This window comes from Leiobunum rupestre, chromosome 9 (assembly GCF_980474605.1).
Source record: "Leiobunum rupestre chromosome 9, qqLeiRupe1.1.hap1, whole genome shotgun sequence".
Lineage (NCBI taxonomy): Eukaryota > Metazoa > Arthropoda > Arachnida > Opiliones > Sclerosomatidae > Leiobunum > Leiobunum rupestre.
The window spans coordinates 20,037,783-20,063,905 of record NC_143392.1 but is presented as its reverse complement, the minus strand read 5'-3'; the positions used below and the strand labels follow the sequence as shown (position 1 = coordinate 20,063,905).

At 33.2% G+C, this 26,123-nt stretch overlaps 1 long non-coding RNA gene across 1 annotated transcript; it reads right to left on the bottom strand.

The window, feature by feature from the left end:
• Window positions 1-2,787: 2,787 nt before the first annotated feature.
• On the bottom strand, window positions 2,788-3,948 carry LOC149926790 (uncharacterized). Its single transcript, XR_016474148.1, has 3 exons — window positions 3,909-3,948; window positions 2,936-2,999; window positions 2,788-2,871 (listed from the first exon to the last, which is right to left on the bottom strand). It is a non-coding gene; the product is annotated as an uncharacterized LOC149926790 (long non-coding RNA).
• Window positions 3,949-26,123: the final 22,175 nt, after the last annotated feature.

Genomic DNA, 26,123 nt, shown 5'->3' with positions numbered 1-26,123 from the left:
CCCATATCGCCGCCTTACATAGTCGCTTTAATTTCGAGTACTCCAATTTTATATTGCCATTTCTAATTATTTTTGACATTTTACTAATTGTACGCGAGAGGGGGCCACTAAGATTTGTATGTCACAGTATTTATTGTTAAATTATTAGAAAATATGATTAAATAATTGAATAATGGCTTAAGCATTTCAATGACGATTAAATCATTGCAATGACGAATTTATAATTTCAATCGATTTAATCATTTGAAATCAAGAATTAATATTTCATTTGCTATTTAATATTTGAAATCATGAATTAATATTTCATTTGCAGTTTAATAATTTGAAATCATGAATTAATCATTTCAGATACGATTTAATAATTTGAAATCATGAATTAATAATTTCAGATACGATTTAATAATTTGAAATCATGAATTAATAATTTCAGATACTATTAAATAATTTGAAATCATGAATTAATAATTTCAGATACGATTTAATAATTTGAAATCATGAATTAATAATTTTAGATACGATTTAATAATTTGAAATCATGAATTAATAATTTCAGATACGATTTAATAATTTGAAATCATGAATTAATAATTTCAGATACGATTTAATAATTTGAAATCACGATTTAATCATTTTAAATATTGATTTAATCATTTTCAATAATGATTTAATCACTTTCAATAGCGATTTAATCATTTTTAATAATGATTTAATCAGTTTCAATAATGATTTAATCATTTTCAATAATGATTTAATTATTTCAAACACGATTTTATCATTTTAAATCATGAACTAATATTCAATTAAGATTTAATTAATTTTACCACGCTGAAATAATTTCAATTACGATTTAATTAATTTAATGACCTAATATTTCAGTTACGTTTTAATCCATTAAATCACGTTTAAAACCAATAAATCACGTTTAATTCCAATTTAATATACTTCAATCTGTTGTAGGTGTTCTTGTAATCAGTGCTAGCGTCATTTGATTATACCGTAAAACTATTTGTTTATAATACTACCAAATTAATTTATTTAAATGTATTTTCAAATAGCAGTCACTCTTTAAACGGTATATGATAGCCGTGATAGGGGCTCGTCGACTCCCAAAACGGAATAAACAATTTTTTTATAGATTGCGCCGAATTCCAATATAGAGAAGGGGGGAGGGGGTACCTCGGAATATCAAAAAGCTTCAAAATTGACGGAGAGAGAGAAATCCACGGCGTCAAAGTATAAAACCGATTCCGGCCGAGTTTTCTCTCTAACTCCTAAATATAACTAAGCCACCGATAAAAGCGACCGCTAGGGGACCTGCCACACCATCCCACTACCCTATAACGATACCGTTAAAAAACCATCCTTGCCATTAATATATTTAAAAACTTATTGAAATTAACTTTATTTTTCAGATACACCACCGTCGACTTTCATCCAGTAACTGGTCGAGATGACAAAGACGTCAAATTGTAATATGATTTAGGAATGACCCCCTATTTCTTTTCGATTTTGATATCGTCGGGTGAAAGGGGCATTTGGCCGACCCCCCGTCTGACCCCCCTCGTAGGACCTTTTCGGGGGGTTTTGTATTTGGTCATGAATATACGGCGGGGGACAGTCGGGCTGAGGTTAGAGGTTGTTCCCCTCCTCACCCACCCTCCGTCTACTCGCCCCCTTATTTGGGGGGGGGGGGTGCAGCTAGGGGTCCAATATGGTGGCTCCCGATCCGTAACATTTCATTCTGGCCTTCGCGTTTTTTTTCTATATATATTTCTCTGTTCTAAACCCCCCTTCTGTGGATTTTTTTTAACGCAGCGACACCCTGGGCCAAGAATTTGGGCAATTTCACGGCGAATTGTTTCAATGACAGCGATTTCAAATAAATATAATAAATAGTTTTAGACACGTTTGGAAACTGTAAAAAAATTTGACGGATTTCAAAATATATCGAATTATAAATATGGTCACAATTCCACGTAATTTTTGGACCGTTAATATTTGTTTAATTAAATATTAACCGGTGATTTTAATTAAATCTAAAAATATATATAATGTGGTAGATTTATACCTATTCTACACATACATTCTTTCTTATCAATAAATAACGAATTTATCGTAACAAACTCATTTGCATATTTAAGATAATTACTATCAACGAAGGTAAAGATTAAAATGTATTAGATATGAAATAAAACAAATGGAAAATTTATATTTAATTAACTGGTAGGTTAAAGCCTGTAAAAGTATAATAAAGGGAATAAATATCAAATATTAAAAAAATATAGAGCATTGGTAAAAATCCCGTTATGTTTGGAACATATAAGACTTCCGATTTTCCGGGTAGCCGTTTTCCTTTATTCGATTAGGGCGGTAATCGATTATATTAGCGCGGGAAGGTGGGGGGAAATCTTCGACTAATCGAATGATGCCAGTGCGTTTGGGCTTCATCGATTCCGCTTAGCGGATGACGGCAGTGTATAAGAGATTCTCGCGTATAATCGCCAGGGTATAATCTTATTTATAAGTCGCTGAAAGCGGAAATATCCTAATATTGTCATATTCAGCCTTGTATATGGGTCAGCCGTGCTTTCGTTAAATCAATTATTTACTTATATTGAACGTAACTGAAATAGATTTTCATATTTACAAGTTTTAGAACCAAAATAGGCCAAACCCCTGTAGAAATGTTCAGCCCGCGGCACACCGGTGCTTCGGGTGAAGACAACTACCAGAAGTAACGGATTAAAATTTATTTATAAAGTTAGCTGGTATTACAATAAAAAGAGGGGCAAATATAGATATAAACGTAAGTTAACTATCGTGTTAGTACATCGTTTGTCCACTCTTCGATCCATATTCAGACAGGCGAACCTTTAATAGATAAATTAAAGTAAAATTTAAATAATTCGCGGTTGAATTTATTTGTCGGAATTACCATTGATTAATGTTGCCCAATTTGTAAAAGAATGTTTCTTTCTAAGGTGGCAACTGGTTATAGCCTATAAATATCGTTGAAATTTTATCGTAGTATGTTTTCTTAAACCTTGTCGAAATTTTAATGGGCCGATATAGAGAAGTTCAAGATCCATAGGTCATTTATTTCGATCTTAACGTACGGTTAGACTTAGGTATTTAAATTTACAAATTATGTAAATATACATTAGGTAAAGGTTTAAGATATCTTACTATTGATATTATATTACATTTCATTTAATTACATTAAATTTCATTGCATTTCATTTCATTACAATTCATTGCATTACATTTCATTACAATTCATTGCATTGCATTACAATTCCTTACATAACATTGCATTGCATTACAATTAATTACAATGCATTGCATAACATTGAATTGTATTACATTTAAATGCATTACAATTCATTACAATTCATGGCATTACATTTATTTGCATTACAATTCATTACAATTCATGGCATTACATTCCATTGCGTTACAACTCATTACATTACAATTCATTACATTACATTGCATAACATTGCATTATATTACATTACATTACATTTCAATGCATTATATTACATTACAATTCACTACAATTCATTGCATAACATTGAATTGCATTTTATTACATTGCATTGCATTAGATTACTTTAGATTACATTGGATTACATTATATTACATTATATTACATTACATTAGATTACATTACGTTACATTACGTTACATTACATTACGTTACATTACGTTACACTACGTTACATTACGTTACATTACGTTAGATTACATTGCATTACGTTACATTATATTACATTACATTACATTACATTACGTTACATTACGTTACATTATATTACATTACATACATTATAAATAACTCTGCTCGTTTAACGCATGGTAACGTCGTAACTTCTATATTTGTCTGTAGAATGTGAAAAATGTATTACCTTGGAACTTCTACCTCGGACGTTTAGTCTTTGATCGGCTCACCTATGTTTCAATATTTATTTCAAGGGTATTTAGATGATAACGCGTCCGCTCTTATCGGTTCTTGCGCGGGTGTTGATTGGGTGAAACGTTGATATTGTAATTTGATGTATTTAGGTATTTATATAGCTACTATAAACGAAGACTTTGGTTATAAATATTATCACATTTTCGGGTTTTTTTTCTTTATCGGCGGTATTTTCTTTTGATCTATTAAATGTATTTATTCGGTATATAAATGGGTAAATGACCATTTTTGTTCAAAATAACAACTATTTATAGAAACAAAACGTATTTTTTTATAAAATTTAACGGATAAGTTAAATAACATTTTAGGAACGGTGTGTTTATTTATTGATTGAATGGTTACTGTACTTTATTATCGATTAATTTATTTTCAATTTAATAATCGATTGGACGATTATTATACGAGGTTTTCCGAAATAAATATCGTTTAATTTATTTTTAATTTAATTATTGACTGCACGATTATTATACGATGTTTTCCAAAATAAATATCGTTTAATTTATTTTTAATTTAATTATTGACTGCACGATTATTATACGATGTTTTCCAAAATAAATATCGTTTTATTTTTTTTAATTTAATTATTGATTTAACTATTATTATTCGATGAAATCAAAAATATCGATTTATTTACTTTTTAATTTAATTATTTATTTAACGATTATTATACGATGTAATAAAAAATCGATTAACTTATTTTTAATTTAATTATTAATTGAACCGTTAAATTACAATTTCAAATAATAAGTATTGGAATTGCCACGTGTAATCCAAAAGTTATAGCAAAATGTTACCCACATTTTAAGGATCAACGTGTTTTAAAAATTATACTGTATCGAATTAAAATGTCGTTAAATGTTAATCATAAACCGAGAACGATTTTTTACAAACAGGCAGTGAAATGTTAAGGTACTTTCTCCGCTTAAACGTGCCTGAGAATTCCCGGTTACGGCTCGAGTAGTTTTTAACTCGTAAACACATTTTTGTTTCTTTCATTTTTAATTCTTCCTCTGTCCCCCATTTTTGCTCCTTGTCTTTTAAAAGCCGAGAATACGCGTTTAAGCCTCCTTTGGCTCTAGCTCCTTTTGGAACGCGTGGAGGGGTGGATACTGAAAAGAGGGGTGTTATATTTTGGAATTTTGAGGTTCTAGCTGGCTCGATCCGTCAGCGGAACCTTTCGGCGTATGTAACGCATTGTGACAATCGCTTCATACTTGAAGTTCTCCAGTTCCCATCTTAGTCTCTCCACGCCGCAGCCTCTCCGTTCTTCCCGGGATGATCAGCCTCCCGTTGAAAATGACTTCTTTGTCGCGCTGTTAGCTAGCACAAATACGCGTTTTAAAAAGCTTAATCCTTTTTTTTAAATAAGAGTTAACTTAATTTTTTTCCCCGTTTTTTCTTCTCCCTGAGGAATTATTTACTTTTTAGGGTCGAGCCATTTGTTTTGTCAAGTTTCGAGCAACGCCGGATCGCTCTATGTCATGTTACGCTTTTTATCGCGAGGTTTTTAGGAAACGCCACCAGGGGGAGCTCAAAAATGCACTCTATACAGGGTGCTGCTTAAATACCGTTGGACTATATAACCGGGTTTATTAAAGCGAAATTTATTTATCATAGATATTTCAGTATTGAAAGTTAAATTCGGTTTACTAAACGATTTTTAAACTTTATACTTGGTTTTATCGGTTATACGCGTGTTTATTTGTTTATTTTATTTAAAATACGGTTTATTTAAAATTTTAAAACGTTTTATTTAAAATTGAATACGTTTTATTTAAAATTTTAAAATGTTTTATTTAAAATTGAATACGTTTTATTTAAAATTGAATACGTTTTATTTAAAATTTTAAAACGTTTTATTTAAAATTGAATACGTTTTATTTAAAATTTTAAAACGTTTTATTTAAAATTGAATACGTTTTATTTAAAATTTTAAAACGTTTTATTTAAAATTTTAAAACGTTTTATTTAAAATTGAATACGTTATATTTAGAATTGAATACGTTTTACTTAAAATTTTAAAACGTTTTATTTAAAACTTAATTTATAACATTTTATCTAAGACATTTAACTTAATATTTATTAAAAACATTTAAATTATAACATTTTATTTAAAACCTTTAATTTATAACATTTTATTTAAAACTTTTGATTAATAAAATTTTATTTAAAACCTTTAATTTATAACATTTTATTTAAAACCATTAATTTATAACATTTTAATTAAAACATTTAATTTATAACATTTTATTTAAAACCATTAATTTATAACATTTTAATTAAAACTTTTAATTTATAACATTTTATTTAATATTTTAATTTGATATAGCTTATGTACAGTATCTAAATTATAGATTTTTTAATCCATTTTAAAAAGTATTTGTGAAATACTATTTTTTAATACTTCCTAAAATTTAATTTAGAAACGTGGTGTTCGAACTAAGGCAGTAAAATGGAGTTATTTATACTCTACGTACGGTATGTGAATGATTTTCGAAAGACACCCAAGCGTTAAGAGCTGATCAAAAGGACAGTGCAGCACCCTGTTCAGAGGCGGTTGATGCGACGAATAACAACTCTCTGTACCAAGCTAGCTAAAAATATCGTATAAATATCGTTATATTTTACAAGACTCGGTATTATTTTACATATAGGTAAAAACGTGTAGTTTTTCAAAAGTAAAACATTGAAATTTTTCATAGGTATGTATGTATGTTCTTACAAGAAATTTATCATCATAAGTAAAACTGTGTAATTTCTCATAAGTAAAACTGTGTAATTTCTCATAAGTAAAACTGTGTAATTTCTCATAAGTAAAACTGTGTAATTTCTCATAAGTAAAACTGTGTAATTTCTCATAAGTAAAACTGTGTAATTTCTCATAAGTAAAACTGTGTAATTTCTCATAAGTAAAACTGTGTAATTTCTCATAAGTAAAACTGTGTAATTTCTCATAAGTAAAACTGTGTAATTTCACATAAATAAAACTGTGTAATTTATAATAATCAGCTAGGCTAATACCCAAGGCACCACCTTAGGCCTAAGTCATCATGCGACTTTTGAAGCCCTTAATTCATGTGGCCGGGTTACAATGCGTAGGATGGTGGTGGCAAGTCCTGCATGCCACGAGATCGAGCCAACAGCTCCCTACACTAACTATTACCGTTAACCTAGACAAGTTTTTATGGAAGGGGAAACCGAAGAACTCGGGGGAAAACCCCTTAAACTAGTGGGGAGAGAACTTGCAAACTCAACGCAGAAGGAGTTGTTCCGAGTTTTCACCCAGTGCCACAAGCTGGGATCGAACCCGGCTCCTCTTGCTGCGAGGCGAAAGTGCTAACCACTCCGCCACCCCACCGATTTCTCATGAGTAAAACTGTGTAATTTCTCATGAGTAAAACTGTGTAATTTCTCATAAGTAAAACTGTGTAATTTCTCATAAGTAAAACTGAGTAATTTCTCATAAGTAAAACTGTGTAATTTCTCATAAGTAAAACTGAGTAATTTCTCATAAGTAAAACTGAGTAATTTCTCATGAGTAAAACTGTGTAATTTCTCATAAGTAAAACTGTGTAATTTCTCATGAGTAAAACTGTGTAATTTCTCATAAGTAAAACTGTGTAATTTCTCATAAGTAAAACTGTGTAATTTCTCATAATTAAAACTGCGTAATTGCTGATAAGTGTAACGTTAATTTATCATAGTTAAACTACTTATATTCTCATGGGCAAAGGTGTGCAATTTCTTATATTTAAAACTGTGTAATTTCTCATAGGTAAAACATTGTAATTTCTTATAGATAAAGCCGTGTAATTTGTCATAGATAAACAGTGCAATTTGTCATAGATAAACCATGTAATTTCTCATCGGTAAAACTTCTTAATTTATAATGGGTAAACTCTAAATTTTCATATGGGTTTATTAAAAAAATTCCTATGGGTAAACTCAAAATTTCCCTATGTGTAAACTCTAAATTTTCATATGGGTAAACTTTAAATTTTCATATGGGTAAATTCTAAATTTTCATATGGGTAAATTAAAAAAAATTCCTATGTGTAAACTCTAAATTTTCATATGGGTAAATTCTAAATTTTCATATGGGTAAATTCTAAATTTTCATATGGGTAAATTAAAAAAATTCCTATGTGTAAACTCTAAATTTTCATATGGGTAAACTCAAACTTTTTCTATGGGTAAACTCTAAATATTCATATGGATAAAACTCTGTATGTTCTTATAGTTAAAACTGAGTAGTTACTCATAAACTAATATACAGGGTGTTAACTAAAAAATGGACCAGGGCGAATATCTCAAAATGTATTTTAGCTACGATTTTGAAATTTTAGGTTGTTATAGAGTGCTCAGGGGGTCAACCAAATATGAAAATGTCAATGACCTTGAACCATGTCTTCAAGGTCGTTCGAAAATTACCTTGAGAACCGTAAGAGCTACGAAGTTGGTTCCAATTAAAAAGGTGTTCCCCGTCACATTTTAAGGGTAACTAGCTTTGACTCTATCTGATTTGCAAAATAGGAAGTTGAGCAATGTTAGGCCAAAATCAAGAAGGTCGTTAAGTTGATAACGTGTTAAAGACGATGTTCAACTGAAAACTTTAAAAGTACTCTTGGTAGAATACTGGAATTTGTTAGACAACCTCATCGTGGTTGAGGGTCTTTAGTTTGAAAATTTCAGCTCCCAAAACTCGTCTTCCGCACGTTATCAACTTAACGACCTTCTTGTTTTTGGCCTAACACTTCCTATTTCGCAAATCAGATCGAGTCAAAGCTAGTTAGCCATAAAATGAGATGGGGAACACCTTTCTAATTGGAACCAACTTCGTAACTCTTACGGTTCTCAAGTTCATTTTCGAACGACCTTGAAGACATGGTTCAAGGTCATTGAAATTTTCATAGTGGACTGACCCCTGAGCGCTCAATAACAACCTAAATTTGCAAAGTCGTAGCTAAAACACATTTTGAGATATTCGCCCTGGTCCATTTTTTAGGTAACACCCTGTATATATATATATATATATATATATATATATATATATATATATATATATATATATATATATATATATATATATATATAAATAAATTAATTAATTAATTAATAAACGTTTTATTGTTCGTCAAAACCGTAAAAACAAATACCAGCAAGTGGACGAACATCGTCTAGAATTACAAATGAATTAAATTAATTTAGAGTGTAATTTTTAATAGGTAAATTGCTGTATATTCTTAAATAAAAACTCTGTAATACGCGTTCGCAAATATGGTTAGTCAAAACTTGAGTGTAAATATGGAATATTATTGTAAAAAAATGTTGAAAGGAAAATGGTATTAATTTGGGCCAAGGGCAGCGCGGGAGACGATGTGGTCGAGGTAGAAGGGGTGCTTCTTGTCTATTTTAAGGACTTAGCAAATAATTTCAGCCGCCGTTTACGAGGTACTTAAAATGGCGTCTTTATCTGCCACATAGCTGGAACCGGGCTCGAATCTCTCGCGAGAGCGCGTCACCCTTTCGCCCCTCCCCGACCTCGGAAAGATTATTTTGACTCCACGTGGAAGTCATGCGAGTCACTAAGAGAACCGACTTTCGATAGTGGGCTTTTAATAGAGTTTAAAACTAATATGGCTCCCTCCTCTACATCTGCCAAATGGGAAAATATTTCCCGACCATTTTTGCTTTATTTTTTTATTTTCTAGTGTAACACGCGAATTGTTCATTTTATAGTTTAACTAGTGTCTACAGAAGAAGGCTTTTAAAACAAAATTCAATAATTTAAGCTTTTTTCGTGTGTATGCCTAAAGAATTAAGATACTCGGTCTTTTGGCTAAGGTCAAAGTGTAGTATCTGATATATAGCGGATATACCTAATTATTAATTTAATTCAATTAATTAAAGTTGTTTTGACGACCTAAGTTGAAAACTGTAGATTATTAATGTAGACTTTTCACCTGTAAACAGAACGTCGTGTTTTTGCTAAGCCTTAATACGTCAAAAAAAAAGCTACCTGGTTAAAAGGAAACACTTATTGCATACCGTACAGGTAAAAAGATTTCATTATTTCAACAAGCACTATATAAACAGTAACTTGCAGGTCCTGCCTCTCGGAAATATTACTTCTTGACGATTTCCTTGAAGATGTTTTATTAAAGCGTTTATGATTGGTCTGTATTTCAATTTTCCACTGCTTCAAACTGTATTGGCCAATGCACCAAAATAATATTTTCCTATTTGTTCGTAAGATCATTGAGGAGATTGCACGCTGACATCATCTTCGAAATATGTTTTATATTATTTTTTACTGTATGTAAGAAAAGCTACCTACTTTATTGCCATTTTTGTGGTTAATTAATTACCAACATTGATAGTTTAAATATATTAAAAAATAGAAACGCACTTTTGAAGTAACCGTTTTGCAAACAGCCATACAAAACAATCCAATAGGTGTTTCTATAAAATAAAACAATAACAATAGGGACTTGGCAGGCTGCATGACGTAGATTATACGACACCAATTGAAAAAAAAAGAATACCAGCGTGACGTCATACTGCCAAGTCCCTATTAGAAGCATAAAATTTTTTTATCGGCGTCATGAGCTTAAACTTTCAGTACTTTATTGACACGCGAATTTCGCACGTGGATTTCAAATTCTAAAATCTTTATCGACTCCAGCGAGTGGTCTATATCTTCAGAAGCTATAATAATAATCAGTTAATACACAAGGCAAAATCTTAGGCATCTAGCGACTTATAATTCCTTTAAACAGGTGGCCGAGTTACAATGCGTAGGAGGGTGGTGATAAGCCCTTCATGCCAGGCGAGCCAACAGCACCCTACACTCACTATTACCGTTAACCTCTTAAAATTTTTATAGAAAGGGGAAACCGAAGAACTCGGGAGAAAACCTCTTTAGCATGTGGGGAGTGAAGTTGGAAATAAATTTACAATTTGTTTTACCTTCTGCAGTGCTACAATGTTGCAAAAACAGCTTGATTTCGTAACATTGTAACTCTGGTTTCAACCACATTTAAATCCCCATGGTAATGATCCAATTTTCAACGTTTTTGTCGGTAATCCAAACAGCGCGTAACCAGTATTTGTACTTGGGTACGTATGTCCAATGGCACAATGGTATGTCAGGACCTCCTTTTAAGGTTCTGGGAGCCGGGTGTCGGCTAACCTCGACAACGAAATAAAAATAAACCATGGATATTTTTCCCTCTTTTACTTTCTTCGCGAAAGAATTAGTAGGGTGTCCTATTCACGCATTTTAGAGCAATTTGAAGATTGATCTTGCGGAGTGGAGAACACCGGTTCTTTAATAGGCGTTTAAAGGCTCTTCGCGCCAAATCAGACCCCCCTCCCTCCCCGAGTCGCCTTCCAAAGCGAGCTTTCAATCTCTCCGCCGTTCTCGCGGAGATGAATTTATAGACGCGGGAATGTAATTCTCTCTGTCTTTGCCAAATTGCCTCCCTTATTACGACCGCCTCTCTTCCGGTAAATTTTGTTGTATTGTTATTTTCTGAAGATCGCGCGCTGCCAACCTTTTGAAATTAGCTTCTCTATCGCGCCATGATACCCGGGCTACCGCCTTCAACCGTTTCAATCTACACCCATATTAGCCTGACAGACAGACCCACCCACAGACAGACAGACACGGTGGTTGTATAACCCCTCCTAAGGTACAAAGTCCCCTCGGAAAGGTAAAAAGCGTTAAGTGACATGATCGTTGTTTTGAGAAAAACGTTACTATTCCTATTTTGTTGGCTTTTTTGTAACAGTGACATTGAGATTCGATCTTCCGAACTTTACCCAGAGGTATTTTCGAGAGGCGGGTCACTATGTTCAATGGTGTTCTTATAATCACCACGAAACGATTTATCATGATTAACTCCATTTAATCTCGATTGAATCATTTAAATCAGTCATTTTAATAATAAAAAAATAATAAATAAATAATCAGCTAGGCTAATACCCAAGGCACTACCTTAGGCCCACCATTTAATCATTTTAATCTCAAATTGATCATTTTAATCTCAAATTGATCATTTTAATCTCAAATTGATCATTTTAATCTCAAATTGATCATTTTAATCTCAAATTGATCATTTTAACCTCAAATTGATCATCTTAATCTCGATTTAATCATTATACTCTCGATTTAATCATTTTAATCTCAAATTGATCATTTTAATCTCAAATTGATCATTTTAATCTCAAATTGATCATTTTAATCTCAAATTGATCATTTTAATCTCAAATTGATCATTTTAATCTCAAATTGATCATTTTAATCTCAAATTGATCATTTTAATCTCAAATTGATCATCTTAATCTCGATTTAATCATTATACTCTCGATTTAATCATTTTAATCTCAAATTGATCATTTTAATCTCGATTTAGTCATTTTAATCACTATTTAATGATTTTAGTCTCGATTTAATAATTTTAATCACTATTTAATCATTTTAATCTGGGTTTAATCATTTTAATCTCGATTTAATCATTTTAGTCACTATTTAATCATTTTGATCTTGATTTAATTATTTTAATCACTATTTAATCTTTTTAATTTCGATTTAATAATTTAAATTTTGATTTGACCATGATTATGTTTTTATCCGTATATTGATTTAACTAATAGAGTAATTAAATGGTTTTGCACCCTGCCATATCAAACAAATTGCCAAGCGCAAACCCGTTTTACAAGACTCCATTGCAAATCAAAACAAAAACGCATTTATTTTCACTCGAAATATAATAGAAATTTAATATTTAATATTTAATTGGCAAAATAAGAGGATAAAAAATTTCCTTTTTTGGTGCAAAAATTCATACGTTACCTCTGCATTAAGCTGTATTAAATGATAATTTTTGGGTTCTCAGTGTTAATTTAAATATTTACTTGATATTATTTTAATTAATTAATTACATTAGGATATTCACGATTCTGCTAGTTCAATATTTAATTTCAAAATTGATCAATTTAAGCAAAATTCTTTAATAGATTTTACGATAAAATAGGTACTACGTCTAAATCATTTTATTATTAATGATTTTAAAAACCTAGATGTTCCTTTACTTAAAATTGCCATCTAAAATTGCTTAATAAGTACTTGATATAACGATACCAAGAATGTATTTATTTATACTCAGGGAGAATGAATATGTTGAGATTATTTTTAGCGTTTCGCTAATTCCACCCGTTGTGCCCCCCGGTATGCTCCTCCGCTTTAATAAAATCAAATAATACTGCAATCTCATTGGTTCTTAAAAATTACGCTTTTCGATTAACGCTGCTGCGAGGACGCAAAAAATAAGACCGCCTCCCCCCCCCCCCCCTTAGCGTGACGGGGTTAGGGACTCAACGTGTCCGTCGATAGTCTCGACATATTCATTCTCCCTGACTATAAATAAATACATTCTTGACGATACTTAGAAAATAAATTAAAACATTTAAAACTGTTGATCAATCCAATATTGCTTGAGCTACACATTGCCGAGATTTCACGAGCTAACCGTCGAATAAAATTACAAGTAAAGCTGACAAAATACATGCACAACTACAGAATAGATCAATACAGATTATTAAAAATGTGTAATATTTATATTTTAATTTATTTTAGTTCAAACGAAAGGGTGATTATGAAAAGTATAGATTTAATATTTGGAGCTAAGCCTTGTTCAAAAAAAGGACAAAAAAAAGCGACAACAATCTTAACATGTTGTAGAAACGTTTATGAAAAATGTTGCCTCACACGAGGGTAAAACATTGTTGACCAGCACGAGATGATTGGTATTGGTCAAGCCAACTCTTTAGTTTGACAAGTTTTGAAAAACGACCGGTTTTTCTGACCGAGTCTTAGCTAAATATTCAATCTGAATTTTTTTTTAAATCTTTTCATTTTACAAAACTAATTTAATTTTCTCCACATTTATTAATGAAAATTTACATATTTATTGTAGTAAGAATTATAAGTAATTATCTTTGGCAGTTAATGAACGTTCGGACAAAAATGCTACTTATTTTGGTAACTATAGTGTCGAAAACTGTTCTCACCTAAAACGTTTATGCTGGCTCGTGTGAAAAGGTTTTAAGACCAGCTTATCTTGTTATTAGAGCTCGCATTTAGTTCCAACACTGAAGGGGTTGATCCTCGCACCTCCCGACTGAACAGATCTTTGCTTGAAAATATACCCAGCAGTCTCGTTTGAGAAAGAAAAATTGGAAAATCTAAATAAGCATTCTCCAACGTCTGTCGAGAGAAGGATTTGTCTTTCGAGAATTTGGTCCTTCTTTGCGAGGCTTTTGTCGTCTGTTTCCACTGAAACGAGATACAGTTCCGTGTTTGCGTGACTGACAGACTGACTGTACCGTCAGAAATAAGAAATGAACGTCAGTTGATGACGCGTCTCATCTCTTGCCAGCTTATTCGACAATAATACTTACCTTTGTGTCATCATCTCGAAACGCGGCTTCTTTATATTTTAATATATTTATTTTTTGAATTTTGGTACCCTAGCAACGACTCTTTCCATCAACTTGGTTTATTTATAACCGACGGTTTTTGTTCGAAGAAACTATTCGAGACTGAATTATGACTTGGCCCTTAATATCTTTAATGTAAATCGAAAGAAAATAAATGAATTTTTGAATTTTGAATTTTATTACGTTTGACAATATTTGTGTTTTTAGTCGTTAATTTAGTGATTCATCGTCTAATGAAAATTTATGTCTTTTATGTATTTAATCGTAAAGTCTCCAAAATGCTCTCGGTGGTGGCGCTGTAGCTGATAGTGTAAGAGTAAAAACGTTTGGCATTGTACTTCGATTTTCTCCCTACGGAATCAAAATTTGATCAAGTGTTGGTATAATTTATTTTACCTAGATTTGATCAGTCACTGGACAGATTAAACGGGGATCAAATAATCACCGATTCAAAATTTGATCAAATGTTGGTATAATTTATTTGATCCAGATTTGATCAGACACTGGACAGATTAAACGGGGATCAAATAATTACTGATTCAAAATTTGATTAAGTGCTGGTATAATTTATTTTATCCAGATTTGATCAGACACTGGACAGATTAAACGGGGATCAAATAATCACTGATTAAAAATTTTATCAAATGTTGGTATAATTTATTTGATCCAGTTTGATCCAACATTGGAGAGATTAAACGGGGATCAAATAATCATTGAATCAAAATTTGATAAAATTTTGACATACGTTTTTCAAATATAAATTGTACAGATCAACCAGTGCAATAATCATTTGATTAATATTTGATCAACGTTGTATATAATTTTTCGAACAAAAATTGTACAAATATAACTGAACAATGATCATTTGATTAAAATTTGAGCAAGTTTCTGTTCAATTCTTATCTAATTTCTATAAACAAAATGCATATTCAGTATTAAAATTAAGTAAAGTTATCTAGGATAAATCATTCACTTTGATGTTTTTTAAGCTAAAGTTAAAATTTCAGTTTGTTAATTGCTAGGTAATAAAAATTCGGTCTAGAATTTTAAGTGGTTTATTAATAATTACGAAAATAAAGAGATAGTTAATCTTAACTTGTACTAATAATAATAACTTAAATAATTTATATATTTGTTAGTCCTTCATCTAAGTTGATTTTCTTTACCGTGGCTAATAACTAATTTAAAAGCAATAAAATTTTACGTCGACGGAAACATTTAAAAGCTACGCAAGCTTTCGGGCCGTAGCTCCCTTTCAAGCGTCGCGTCCGTACAAAATTAGTTGTATAAAAATATTATTTATTAATTATTTATTTATAGCTGATTAATTTTATATTGTATCGCTTTTTCGTAAAAATTATTGGTCTGGTTTCAAATTTCAAAAGACAATGCAACTTCGAATGCACTTTTTTTTAAAAAAAGAACCATGCTTTATAAAAATGAAAACATAACGTTTTAATAAAATATCTTTAAAATAAAATGAATTAAAAGTAGAAATGTAAATATGTTCCTCCCCAAGTAACAAAACTCAATCAGCTCAGTATATCATAATAATTAAATTTTTAGTAAGATACAAAGATATAAGAGCTAATTATAAATGTTAAAATTTCGATCCATGGTAAATTTAGAAGTTTAAAAATAAATCATTATCCCGAAAATTTTAATAAATATATTTTAAATATCCATGAAGTATCAGCTCCTTTGATTTTGATTTATTTTTAAACATATAAGAGTTATATTCAAACAAAGAACGCTACGGTTCTTAATAGAAAGACCTTTAATAAACTTTAAATTCGCCACCCACCATTTTACCCCAGAATTTATACCACAAATTTGACCTCATAGCGGTAGCACGCGGTCCAAAAGGGGGGTGTGGACGGGATTGTAAGAAAGCAGACGGTAATCGTATTTAAATCCCCCCCGCGACAATTTAGAATTTGGGGAAGTGAGGAGGCAAGGTCGGGCCCCTTGTTTACGCTCGACCCCACTGCCTTGAATGAAAATGGTGGAATGAATTAAGAGATTGGGTTACTGGCTAGCCCCCCAGCAGGGCGAAGAGAGGGTTGGTACCCCTCGCATTGTCTACTCGCATTTGCTCCTAATTTTCTCGGATGGAATGGTGTAAGAGGTGTCGCTAAAAAGCCCCCCCAAAGGAGACACCGCTCGCGTTCTCTCTTTGTTGGCGCGATTCCACCGTAGTCGCGACCGAAGTAACTTGCCACTGAGATGAATGGGCGGGGGACGGGTTAAGTCTGTTTAGACGCGAACTTATTCTTCGCCTCATTGAGGGCTGCGATTTAAGAGACGCTGTCGGAAAGAGACCGAGAGAGATATCCAATCTTTCTGCATTCCATTTGAGATGTCTTATTGCCTGGTCTCTCGCAGTTTAATGAGCGTCGCGAATCCACACTTTTTTACACTTTTTGAGTCGGCTCTCGCTTTAGGCCCTCGTCACCTTACGGGAACTTATGAAATTGAACCATACTGGCCGCTGTTGCAGTCGAATTTATTTGATTATATTATCAAAAGCGGCATTCGATTTATCCAATATCTTAAAACTTTCCTCTAAATTATGAAGAACGTGTTTTGGTCTCTAAGAAAGCGAGGGCCAGAGTCACGCAACTCGAGGTAAGTGACTTTTGAAAGAAATCTTGAGTATTTTAACATTACACTTATGTTATATAATATAATTATTTAATCTCGATTTAATCATTACAATCTCGAATTAATTATTTTAATCTCGATTTAATCATTTTAATGTCGAAATAATTATTTTAATCTCGATTTAATCATTTTAATGTCGAATTAATTATTTTAATCTCGATTTAATTATTTTAATCTCGATTTAATCATTTTAATTTCGAATTAATTATTTTAATCTCGATTTAATCAAATTAATCTCGATTTAAATATTTTAATCTCGATTTAATCATTTTAATCTCGATTTCATCATTTTAATCTCGATTTCATCATTTTAGTCTCGATTTAATCATTTTAATCTCGATTTAATCATATTAATCTCGATTTAAATATTTTAATCTCGATTTAATCATTTTAATCTCGATTTAATCATTTTAATCTCGATTTAATCATTTTAATCTCGATTTAATCACATTAATCTCGATTTAATCACATTAATCTCGATTTAATCATTTTAATTTCGATTTAATCATTTTAATCTCGATTTAATCATTTTAATCTTGATTTAATCATTTTAATCTCGATTTAATCATTTAATTCTTGATTTTATCATTTTAAACTCTATTTAATTATTTTAATCTCGATTTAATTATTTTAATCTCGTTTTAATTATTTTAACATCGATTTAATTAATAAATATAACTAAATAACTATTATAATAATTTTTAGAATTGCTTTAATCTTATTTCTAATATATTTCAATTAACTACTATTGAATTATAATAAATATAAAACTAAACAAATATAAACCAGGTTCAAAAACCCGATCTGGTAAACATTATTTATATGTTACTATAAAAAGGGTGAAAAAATGTCTAAAATAATTTTAAAAAGACTCAAATGAACACAAATGAGTTAAATCAATTAAATTTAAATATTTTCAACTAAATAATTAAATTCTTTAAACAGTTGAAAACTTTAACGTTTATAACAAATATTTTGTGTATTGAAGGGAAATTACAAATATTTTATAGTAAAATAATAGTGTAGGGTAAACAGTCTGTGCGTAATAAAGCCACGCCTACCCTTCTACAAGTTCCATTTTCACATTTCTACCGACCGACTTCAAAATGAAATCCCGGTTGTGTAACTTTACACCTTCCTACCCAACCTGTTTCATTTTCTTTTTCAAATCGGTTTTTTAACTGTTAGACCTGTCTTTTTCGTTTTTAACTGTAAGTCTAATTAGCAGTTTTAGCACTCTTTTGTAGTTTCCCGATTACCTAGGGTTTGGTCAGTTTTGTTGTTTTAAAAGCCCGAAAACGGTACAAGAGAGTTGGCAGTCATGAAACGAATCCGCGATATTTATCACAACGGTAGCCAACCATCTCAATTTCTAAAGATAAATAAAATGAAGACATTTATTTTTTTGTACGAGTGAGAGGTAGGTGCAGGTGACGACTGGGGAACGTTTGTTTCGAGATGAGAGTTTGATCAAGCGCTTCTCCGTCGCGAGAGGCGGAGGATGCGAGAAGAGCAAAATTGGATTCCTTATCTCTCGCTCTTCTCCTCTGGCAGTCATTGATGAATGAGGCTCCACGCATCTCACGACCTTTTTTCTTAAATCCCACTAAATATTATAGTCTCCATCGCCAGCCAAAGATTCGCGTCTATTTAATCTCTCCGGTGTTGTTTTCTGTTTAAAGTGAGAGGATGCTTTCTAGACTTCTAGACATTTACATTTCGGTTGCGGTAAACTTTGTTTTATTGCATTTTTACCCACTCTGCGCGAAATCTCACTGTCTTCTTTTACCGTTAAGCGGTAAAATTTCTATTTAAAATAGGTGGATTATTTTAGCTTGTTCTGGGGTTGCGACGTTAGGGAGCTAGAGTCGCGCCTTGACGTCATTTTACTGTAGTTCCGGTCTAGCGAATAGTATGGGTAGTTGTTACCTAAATATTATAGAACTTTGTACCCTAGATTCGACTTCAGAAAGCTTTCTGATGGATTGATAAAATACGCGAAAAAGTAGATTAGTCCATAATTAAAAGGGATAATATAGCTAAATCCTAAACAAATTTGAAGAAATTAAAAAATTAAGTCGCCAGCCAGATTTCCCGGTCTACCGTTGGAATTTAGTTTATTACTCGAAGATCTATTTGATCCGAGTTTCACGTTTTTTGTTTGCTCGAAGACCTATCGGTACGAGCTAGTAGTAAGTTTTTTAATTTCCTCAAATTTGTTTAGGATTTAGCTATATTATCCCTTTTAATTATGGACTAATCTACTTTTTCGCGTATTTTATCATCCTTCTCACAGTCCATAGGTGGTTTCTTCTAACTTAACTTTCTGATTGATTGTTTTGTAGCGAAGCGATTACCCACTTCCGGCACATGACTTCCGAAAAATTGGTCTCCATCGGTTGCTGTACGACGCTATCTATAGTTGGTTACCATAGTAATTATGTAGCTATTTTTTTCGGAGTTCCGGCAGGAAGTGGGTAAACGCTATTGTCCACACGCGAGGCAGTTAATTCGAATCTAGGGTACGAGGTCTATGTTATCTAGCGCCATTTTTTGTGTCTCATTTGCGTATAAGCCTAGCTGATTATTAATTATTATTAAAGTAACCCTGATCAGGTCTTGTATCAAGATAATCCGTGAAAATGTTTTATTTTAAATTAAATCGATGCGTATTTCTAATGATGGAAATACCAATATAAGAGCTTTTAAATTTTAGTGGATCGGTTTTAAATAACCCTTTATAGGGCAAAATTACCGCTCTGTTATTGAATCAATTAAGAATATTTTACCCGTAATATGTAATAGAATTTTTTCGCGAAAAATGAATTCAAGTTTGTACTAGTGGGGGTGATCATTCGCAATCCTGATTACTCTGAATTCAAGTTTGTTTGATTATTCATATCCCTTGAACAAACTTGAATCAAAAGACGAGGTTTGAATCTTCACCTCTTGTAAATCCAAATAAGGCCCTACCCTACACCTCCCGAAACACCCGCTATTTATAATCCACACCTCGCTCCTCGTAACCCAGTACGTATTTAAATTCCTAAAGACATCCCAAAGTGTCGTCCGCTGGGAGGGCTGCTACGAACGGGAGAAGATTGAAACGTAATAGATTGTATTTCGCCTTTTGAATTTTTATTTCCGCCGCGCCTCCCCGGTGCATCCGCGCCACCCAGTTGTCGGCGGAGGAGGAGGCGTCTGACGATGGTGGTGAGATTTCTGGTGGCTCTTTCTCCGGCTGTCTGTCGTGGCCGCAACTCGTCGACTTGTCGGTCCGTGATCGATCGGCCATCTCAGTCGACGCTAAAAGGGAGCTCTTTTTGTCGGTCCCCTTTTAAACTCGTCTAGCTTTCGCGGGACGTTTCGCGGCGAAAGGCCACCGGGCACGCCTCCTTTGATCCAACCTGATCTTTAAAGGGTCCTTGTCCTAAATTATTTACTCAGCCTTCGTCTCCTTCACAGTCCGCTTCATTTATAATGGATCATTTCGCGCTTCTAATTTTACACTCGGCGGCTGACGGCCATCGTCACTCGCGTAAAGTGTGGATAGTAGCTGTTGTCAAAAACACTTTTCTCGCTTCTCGCCGATGAGACGAGCCTCCCAAACGTATCTTGATAGGCGTATTTTTGGAAATCTTTATTTTTTCAATGACTCGCGTCCCAGGCGTCATTGTTTTGGGATATATTTGTATATCAGCGCAAATTTTTATTCTTTATTTTATAACTCTTTTTAATGAGATAAATATCATGGGAGACTATAGTCAAACACTAATGGTGGAAGTTATTTTAAACTGGCTCGGGACTTGAATTTGAGTTAGAACTAGTTTTTAACTAAGGCTAGAACTAGTCTTGAATTGTTGCTAGAGCTAGACTTCAATTCGTGCTTGAAGTAGTTTGTAACTGGGGCTAGAACAATTCTTGAATTTGTGCTAGAGCTAGTCTGGAGTTGGTGCTAGAACTAGGCTTCAATTCATGCTAGAAGTTGTTTGTAACGAGGACTAGAACTAGTCTGGAATTCATGCTAGGACTAGTTTGAAACTGGGCCTAGAAAAAGTCTTGATTTGGTGCTAGAACTAGTCTGGAGTTGGTGCTAGAGCTAGGCTTCAATTCATGCTAGAAGTAGTTTGTAACTAGGACTAGAACTAGTCTGGAATTGGTGCTTAAACTAGGCTTAAATTCGGATAGGACTAGTTTGTAACTGGGGATAGAAAATTCTTGAATTGGTGCTAGAGCTAGTCTGGAAATGGTGTTAGAACTAGTCGGGAATTGGTGCTAGAACTGGTCTGGAATTCGTGCTAGAACTAGTTTGTAACTGGGCCCAGAACAAGTCTTCATTTGGTGCTAGAAGTGGCCTGGAGTTGTTTCTAGAACTAGGCTTCGACTAATCTTGAACTAATGCTGGAACTAGTCTTAAACTGGTGTGAGTCAATGATAATTATTTAATTATCTTGACAAAAGAGGTATATTTAGTAGTGTGTTTGTTGTTACTCTAATAATTAATAGTAATTATACCATAATAATAAAAACATTGCTAAGTTTCGACCCCAAGAACCCTATTTCTATCCGACTGCGGGTTTGAGTGAAGTTTTTTCTTTGACAGAGTGGTATTTTAACAAGTGTGGGGGTCTTTAGTCATCGTCCGGGGCTTTAACTTCGACTTAAGGAACGATCAGCCCTTCTAAAAACGAAGATGACACTTCGACCTCGAAATTTATCTCTGGTCCCCCTCTCGAACTCCGAAAGAACGACTACTTCCAACTTGTTTCAGTTGTAGACTCCCGACCCCGACGTTAGAGTGCGTGTGTGGGGAGCCGACAACTTATTTCTTGAAATGGTGTTTCGTCGAAAATGTCTCTTGTTGACATCGGGAGCTATTTCGACCCTCTGCGGATACTCCACTTAACACTGTTTAAGAGTCGGTTCCCCTCGTTTCGTTCTATAAAGCTAGCTTCGGTTCCAATTTAAGGTGACATTCCCCGCGGGTGGTGTCACTCTACTGAGGAGGTTTAACTGGGAAAACTATGATACACGCGGAAGGCTAAGCTCCTTCAATAGTTTTCTCAACTGTCATCCTCATTTCGGTGTTAGTTCTTTACCGTGTACAACCTAAACCTTCGCTCTAAGTTAACGTAAAGTGTCTTGAAATCTTCTCTGGTCTTAACCTCAATTTATTTCATTTAAAAATTTACACTATTGCTTTTGAATAATTTAAAATAATTTAAGAGTGTAGACTACTCAAAAATCCAATTTTTCGGTTTAATATAAAGGCTTGTAGTTTACCTTTAAGATCTGTAAGCTTACCTTTATCTTAAAGAGCTATATTGAATTTAAATTACTTCCATTATTTTTTAGTTAACCTTTAATTTAAATTTCATTTCATTTATTTCATTTATTTCATTTCATTTATTTCATTTCATTTATTTCATTTCACTTATTTTATTTTATTTATTTCATTTATTTCATTACATTACATTACATTTTACTTTATTTTATTTCACGTATTTCCTTTAATTTATTCTATTTTGAATATTTTACTTTTATTTATCTAATTTATTATTAATTTTTCGGTTTAATATAAAGGCTTGTAGTTTACCTTTAAGATCTCTAAGCTTACCTTTATCTTAAAGAGTTATATTGAATTTAAATTACTTCCATTATTTTTTAGTTAACCTTTAATTTAAATTTCATTTCATTTCATTTATTTCATTTATTTCATTTATTTCATTTCACTTATTTTATTTTATTTATTTCATTTATTTCATTACATTACATTACATTTTACTTTATTTTATTTCACGTATTTCCTTTAATTTATTTTATTTTGCATATTTTACTTTTATTTATCTAATTTATTTGTTTGGTCACATCGAAAATGTAAATAAAATTACATGTAATAATCTAAAATTTTGCCCAAAAAATGTATCATTTGGCATTCAGGTATAAAACCATCAAATTGAGTGACATTTTAACTGAAAGGTAATTAAAGTAACGCTTCCTCTACCTTCTTCATCTCAAACACAGCGGATACGTTATAACAACATCTGTTGTATTTAGGTTAACAGACGCTACATATCCCATAAAGGTGTTGCGGGGCAAATCTTTATGTCCTGGTGGCGCAGGTTGTCATATATTTTTAGCGAATGCCTCCTACACTTAGTAGGTCATCTGTGCCCATAAATCAGCACCAAAAGCGGGCTCCCCCCCCCCAGTAATGGTGGGTGCCGCTGGTTTTTTGGGGGATTTTTATTTTATCTCCGTGAAAACAAAGAGGAGTGATTCCCCAGAAGCGATACATCTTTCCCCTATTTGTTCCAGCTCTTGATATATAGAAAGAAAGCTTCGAGTGGATACGACTCTCTGTGGACTTATATACCACCCCAAAACCGCCGCTTCCCTCGCGGGGTGACCCCGTACCCCATCTAGTGACAAATTTGTTCCTCATCTAAAGTGTATCCTCCCTCAATCTTTTCTCCAGTTAATTACCTCGGATCCACTTCGAGTCGTTTGTCTTAACGGGATTGGCGATATTTTCCTATTGTGTTTCACTTTCAAATTTTATTTTCTAGTATTTTAGAATTCTAGAATTTTTATAAAACCAGATTCGTTAAATTTGCCTTTTATCTTGGAAGTTTTTTTTAAATCCAGTGACTAATTAGATTATTAAAAAATACCACACACAATGGTCGTGTTGGAGCGCCAAGATTCGAGACAGGAAGCTAGTCTGTTATAGCTGTCTTCCATCATGTTAATTAGATGTATCGTCTCCTCAAAGGCATGGAGATCTCGAGAAATACACGGCTTCGGTTGCCGACAATTCATTAGTTTTCTCGGCTTGACGTTTCATTAGCTATCTCGCTTAACAGTTCTCACGCTTAATTAGTTATACCAGTACAGTCCAAGAGATGATAAAACTCGATTCCAAAACGTATTCTTGTTTACCATTTATTTAAAGTGGTAAATGTTAGTTTTGAAATCCGGACGTATTTAGAGCAAATTAATAACTGAGTTCGCTATATTGGAATGGCGCTCTTTTTATATGAAACTTGTTTATTATTCTCGGTTCTCGAAGTATGCCCTCGCATGTTTCTGCCAAGTTTAAAACATTCTTCTAGCTCTCTTCCTCGCCCCATTTTAGCCCCCGCTATAAAATTCTTCACATCCATTGGAGCCTAACTTATCTTAATTCATCACGTCGAGGTATTCGAGTTTCACTTCACTCGGTATTTTGGGACCTCTCCGTCGTGTAACCTTTTTCAAATGCCTCGTTTTTAAGCACGAGACAACTCTGTCATAGTCAAATCTACACAGTGGCGTACCTTCGCTTCGCAACACCCAACAAAAGGGTCCATTATTAAAATAAAAGACAATTAATATGGGGACATTTTACTTCTAGTAAGCCCGTAAGTCGAGGGTGAGACTTATCGCGTTGATGTTTAAGAATTTATTCAAGTATGAGAGGATCTTATTGTTGCTATTTTTACTCGTACTAGGGTGGATATTTTATCATAAGCCTATTGGACCTAGGACCCCTGAAAGATAGCTAAAAATATCCAAATCCTAAGGTCCGAATTGTTTGGTTATTTTTCCATCGAGATAGGTGCCAGGTATATTTATGAGCTCAAAGTTGGCCTCTTCCTGAAACAATTGGGTGTTGAAAGTCTAGTTTATATATATTGTTTTTTCCATGCCTGGAATTTTGTAGATTTTAATCTGAGGCCTGGGGTTAATTTTAAATGAGTCGCGTGGAAGGAAGTAACGACAGGAATGCGAATGGCGAAGACAGCCCATCACGCCGAAGATACGCTTCAGTGTCACACAGCGGACCCCTTCATATAAAAATAAAATAGGCTTCAGACCTTTTGTTTTTCGGTTCTGAAGACTTTTTGATGTTTGTGAGGCTTCGAACTCGCAAGGTTGACAACCTTTTAAATTAGGTCGACGCTTACGCTTGCAGTTTTAAGAATTATATTGGGTCAATTTTTAAATTTATTTTGTCAACTAAATAATTTTTTGTCAAATACAAGAACAAACTTAAAGGGAATATAAGTTACTACGGAAGGCCACAACATTTTGAATACGTAACAAACCCCTTAGCAGGAACAGAAATGACAAAAGCTAGGAACCATTTGCGCAGGATAATAGAAAATTAGAAATACTAGAGGTTATACTCTCTTCAAAAGCACCGAAACTGTACAAAATCAACAGTGTCTATAAGAAGTTGGATGCGAACGTTTTCGTCCAAATCGACTCAAGACGACGGGGTACACCCGTAGTAGTTGTTCGTAATGTTGTGTAAAGGATTTTAGGTCCGGGACTAGGCTAATTTTGGGACAATTTAGATAACTAGATGTCTGTGCGAGATAAATGAGAATACGACAGAAAGGTACGCGTCGGAAAAGCGACTGAGAACGAGAGAGGGAGAAAGGCGGGAAAGCGTAGATGAAACTAGGCCAATTGCCCTCTTAGAACTTGGAAGTGAGGGAAGATCAGAGTCCGGACCCCAACAAAGCTCCGTACGGTGAACCCACGCCTGTTTTAGGAGAGACGGTGAGGGTATGGAGCGGAGAGTTGGGATGATAGAGGACAGATTCTTGGCGATCCCCGTGTCTTAGCTAGCGTGAAAGAGCCGAGATATCCCGCTTCTCCGCTTACCACCAGCGCCTAGAACGAGAGGGACTCTCCAACCATTAATTTTCCCTTCTTTCTACGCTGGCTGCCTGCAAGATGTTAGTGTTTTCTTGGCGTACACTCCCTTCAACGACTTTTCCTTATTAAATCGGGACGCACCTTGTATGACATCATGTTATTCACCTTTACTCGATGACACGTCAAAGAGTAATAGCGTAAGTTTATAATTCTTTCACAAGTGTTCTTCCTCTTGTTCAAGTTTTAGTTAAATCCATTTCTAGAAGGACTACACGTAGTATGTCGTTTGGTTTACTACAGGCGCAGCATGGACCAAGAATCTAAGTTGACT